Genomic DNA, 5,000 nt, shown 5'->3' with positions numbered 1-5,000 from the left:
CCCGCAACATGACCTCCTCCAACGACGATACCGCCATCTATGCGACGCCAAGCCGATTAAGACAGCGATGGCGCCACAGTGCCCGCCTTTCGACGCCACCCACAAAGCCTGCAGCCTCTGTCGACCATAGCACCCAATCTCCAGTGGCTCTGCCGCACGAAGCCGTGGACCGGCAATGACTCCACCCGCACCCGTTCGTGCACCACCCCAACCGCCAAACTCGCACCTCCAGCGGATGAACGGCGGAAGTTTCCCGCACTCGTAAAGTGCAATCCACCCCTATAACTTGCGTTTCATGAAGAGTTATTTCCAATATGCGACATTCCCGCTGTCCCTATACATGAGCCGCGACCTGTACCACTTACGAGCGAGAGACGCGATCGCGTTGCTCACTGTACGGCGTCCGATACCGAGCCATCAGCATGTCGGTCCCCATGCGCGTTGCACTCGCACTCGCAGTCGCAAAAACGTGGGGCAAATATATTACGCGGAAGAGCTATAACAGACCGAGCCCCACTGCATGGGGAGAGTCTTTGTCACTAATGTACACAGATGGAACATTTTGGACTGGAACCAGATTACCCGTACACACGGCGCTGATTAGTAATCAATGCAGAGCCATCAAACTACAGCAAATATACACAACTGTCCGTATACATGCTGAAAGAGTCTGCCCACAATGGGAACCACACGTCAGCCAGACACTCTGATCACGCACCACTCTCTGCTTCTAACGGGCGCACATACAATATGTAAGCACCAGCATGGAACAACATCCAGTGCATCTTCTCCGCCACATTACACAATCCACACTATCACAACCAGACCAGGAGGTCCATGCGGAAAATACAATATCCCAGCCTTTCGACATCCACCATTGCGCAGACCAGGCACCAACACCCACACATGTCCTATACAACGGTGCACCCAACATCACAATAGTACCTCCTGTCACAGCGCACAAACAATGACATGAGTCAAAGACACAGGTCTCACACAAGCATAGAATTGGAGCGCCGCCTCTAATAAGCCAAAGGTGCATCCTGACGTGACAAATCTGATCATGTCACAAGCATTCACTTACTATAATCACTATCAAGGAACCTGCCGCCCCCGCCCCCCCCCCCTACACCTTTCCTTACAACAACGTGTAACCTAACCTAACCTAACCTATGTTGTACCTTAACCTAACCTATGTTGTACCTTAACCTAACCTATGTTGTACCTTAACCTAACCTATGTTGTACCTTAACCTAACCTATGTTGTACCTTAACCTAACCTATGTTGTACCTTAACCTAACCTATGTTGTACCTTAACCTAACCTATGTTGTACCTTAACCTAACCTATGTTGTACCTTAACCTAACCTATGTTGTACCTTAACCTAACCTATGTTGTACCTTAACCTAACCCATGTTGTACCTTAACCTAACCCATGTTGTACCTTAACCTAACCCATGTTGTACCTTAACCTAACCCATGTTGTACCTTAACCTAACCCATGTTGTACCTTAACCTAACCCATGTTGTACCTTAACCTAACCCATGTTGTACCTTAACCTAACCCATGTTGTACCTTAACCTAACCCATGTTGTACCTTAACCTAACCCATGTTGTGCCTTAACCTAACCCATGTTGTGCCTTAACCTAACCCATGTTGTGCCTTAACCTAACCCATGTTGTGCCTTAACCTAACCCATGTTGTGCCCTAACCTAACCCATGTTGTGCCCTAACCTAACCCATGTTGTGCCCTAACCTAACCCATGTTGTGCCCTAACCTAACCCATGTTGTCCCCTAACCTAACCCATGTTGTCCCCTAACCTAACCCATGTTGTCCCCTAACCTAACCCATGTTGTGCCCTAACGTAACCCATGTTGTGCCTTAACGTAACCCATGTTGTGCCTTAACGTAACCCATGTTGTGCCTTAACGTAACCCACGTTGTCCGCTAACGTAACCCACGTTGTCCGCTAACGTAACCCACGTTGTCGCCTAAACCTGCTCTGTAATTGTTATACGACTCGTTCAATTAGTGTAGTGTTGCCCACCCGCAACCCTCGCAATATAGTTCGCTACTCGCACTGCCCGCTCCCCTGTGTATCGCTTCATGTTAAACACCTTGCAAGTCTTGCTGACTTTCCACATGCTCCTGCTGTACACTGTAATGTGGATGGCAGCAGGACGTACATGCCGCCCCCCCCCCCCCCACCCCTCCCCACGTCCCCACGTCCCCACCTTGCCCCCTGCCTTCGCAAGCTGGTTGGTGACAAGTTTGCATGTTCAATGCCCTTCGCATGCGACGTACGCAGGCTACGTTGTGGTGCGGCCTGTGTCAACTGTCCGCTGATGTCGTACGCGTGAACCACAATCTGTACTGCACATTCGTCCTTATGTACTGAATGATACATCGTGGCACATGTGTGACCGTACAACGACTGCGCCCAAAAACGGCGGACCATACAGTGCAAATATTGTGCACGCAGCTACGTGTCGTCTCCCTATGAGAGCTGGATTGCAGTGTGGTACGCCATAGAGACGTGTGGGAGGAACGGACGCCGTGGATGGCGATCAGCATGAGCTGTGTGTTGATGTATTCGGACCTAGTCGTCTCTCCTCAAACACCGTGATAGCATGGTGCACCGCGTTCCATATCTGCGACATGCTACAGAGGCCGGTTGACAGTCGTTCGAGCAATGGACATCGCATACGTACGGGGGCCACCTTCCACGTATTGTCTAGGCGTGCACATTTTGTTGCGTGTATGTGGGCAGACGTAGTGTGGCGTGACACCTGACACAGGCATGCAATAATCGTTGAAGTTGCTAATGGCGATGGACGCCTACGTTTTCTGGTGAAGTTACGCAAATGAAGAAATGGTAACCCGTTGTGGTGCGGTTGTTCTCGCTAGGGGTGAATCGGTGATGGCGACGATAGGTTGAGGTACTAACCGGTTGTTCCAGCGATACCCACCATGCCGATGAAACTGAACGGCATCTGGGTGTGAAGCGATACGCGGTGGTGGCTGGGTGGGACCGTCCCCGGCCGGTGAGGGGGCGCCTCCCGGCGTGCTGGCCGCGCGGTGCGTGGGCGCACGCGCTACAGCCGGCTGGTGGGGGCGGCCAGTGGCAGGCGCGCCGGCCGACGGACGCGGCAGGCGTCGCAGCTGCGCGCCGGCGCACCCTGCGCGCGGCGCCGTGCGGCCAAAGTAGGTCCTCGCGGGCCCGGTGCGAAGCGCGGTGGACATCTTCAGTGTGCTGGTCCGATTGAGGACTGTGTGCGTTGAGGATGCGCCGCCGCCCGGCGCTCGGCGCCGCGACGCCGTCTGCTGCTCGGTCGCCCCAGCGGTTCTCGCTGGTGGTTTGTATCGCAGCTGTGCGGATGTGTTGGCGCGTGCGCTGTGCTGGGAGAGTTCGCTTCGGCACCCAAGTGGGGCTTTTGTCCTTCTGTGGCGCTGGCGTTGGAGCTGCCGGTCACCGTAGGTGGCGCGTGTTGTCTCCCGCCGGCAATGCCACGACAGCACGCTCCCGGGCCTCTGTCGGCAGCGGCAAGCTCAGTTGGGAGCACGGGTGGTCGCACCGAAAGCGTCTACTCGCCTAACTCCGGGCGATTGCGCCTCTCTCGAACCCGACCAAGTACTTGGGACGGCGCTGCGCGCCGCCGGGACCTGAGAGGGTTTCGAGGTGTATTGTGCAGGGGAGCTCAGCCTCCTCCTGTTTGCAGAATGATTGAGCGGACGCTTGCGTGTTCGCGCGCGGGCCCCCGGGACACACTCCCGGGCGGCCGGCTGCTCAGCTCTAGTTGGCGCAGCTCCCTGGTTGATCCTGCCAGTAGTCATATGCTTGTCTCAAAGATTAAGCCATGCATGTCTCAGTACAAGCCGCATTAAGGTGAAACCGCGAATGGCTCATTAAATCAGTTATGGTTCCTTAGATCGTACCCACGTTACTTGGATAACTGTGGTAATTCTAGAGCTAATACATGCAAACAGAGTCCCGACCAGAGATGGAAGGGACGCTTTTATTAGATCAAAACCAATCGGTCGGCTCGTCCGGTCCGTTTGCCTTGGTGACTCTGAATAACTTTGGGCTGATCGCACGGTCCTCGTACCGGCGACGCATCTTTCAAATGTCTGCCTTATCAACTGTCGATGGTAGGTTCTGCGCCTACCATGGTTGTAACGGGTAACGGGGAATCAGGGTTCGATTCCGGAGAGGGAGCCTGAGAAACGGCTACCACATCCAAGGAAGGCAGCAGGCGCGCAAATTACCCACTCCCGGCACGGGGAGGTAGTGACGAAAAATAACGATACGGGACTCATCCGAGGCCCCGTAATCGGAATGAGTACACTTTAAATCCTTTAACGAGTATCTATTGGAGGGCAAGTCTGGTGCCAGCAGCCGCGGTAATTCCAGCTCCAATAGCGTATATTAAAGTTGTTGCGGTTAAAAAGCTCGTAGTTGGATTTGTGTCCCACGCTGTTGGTTCACCGCCCGTCGGTGTTTAACTGGCATGTATCGTGGGACGTCCTGCCGGTGGGGCGAGCCGAAGGCGTGCGACCGCCTCGTGCGTGCTCGTGCGTCCCGAGGCGGACCCCGTTGAAATCCTACCAGGGTGCTCTTTATTGAGTGTCTCGGTGGGCCGGCACGTTTACTTTGAACAAATTAGAGTGCTTAAAGCAGGCAAGCCCGCCTGAATACTGTGTGCATGGAATAATGGAATAGGACCTCGGTTCTATTTTGTTGGTTTTCGGAACCCGAGGTAATGATTAATAGGGACAGGCGGGGGCATTCGTATTGCGACGTTAGAGGTGAAATTCTTGGATCGTCGCAAGACGAACAGAAGCGAAAGCATTTGCCAAGTATGTTTTCATTAATCAAGAACGAAAGTTAGAGGTTCGAAGGCGATCAGATACCGCCCTAGTTCTAACCATAAACGATGCCAGCCAGCGATCCGCCGCAGTTCCTCCGATGACTCGGCGGGCAGCCTCCGGGAAACC

At 53.9% G+C, this 5,000-nt stretch overlaps 1 non-coding gene across 1 annotated transcript in view; it reads left to right on the top strand.

The window, feature by feature from the left end:
* Positions 1 to 3,812: 3,812 nt before the first annotated feature.
* Positions 3,813 to 5,000, top strand: part of LOC124741679 — a 1,909-nt gene continuing 721 nt past the window's right edge. The window contains exon 1 of the ribosomal RNA XR_007010020.1: positions 3,813 to 5,000. This exon is cut by the window's right edge and continues 721 nt beyond it. This is a non-coding gene — a ribosomal RNA (small subunit ribosomal RNA).

The sequence above is a fragment of the Schistocerca piceifrons genome, unplaced genomic scaffold (genome assembly GCF_021461385.2).
Source record: "Schistocerca piceifrons isolate TAMUIC-IGC-003096 unplaced genomic scaffold, iqSchPice1.1 HiC_scaffold_1977, whole genome shotgun sequence".
Classification (NCBI taxonomy): domain Eukaryota; kingdom Metazoa; phylum Arthropoda; class Insecta; order Orthoptera; family Acrididae; genus Schistocerca; species Schistocerca piceifrons.
The sequence above is the reverse complement of the archived record's forward strand: the minus strand, read 5'-3'. Positions and strand labels throughout refer to the sequence as shown.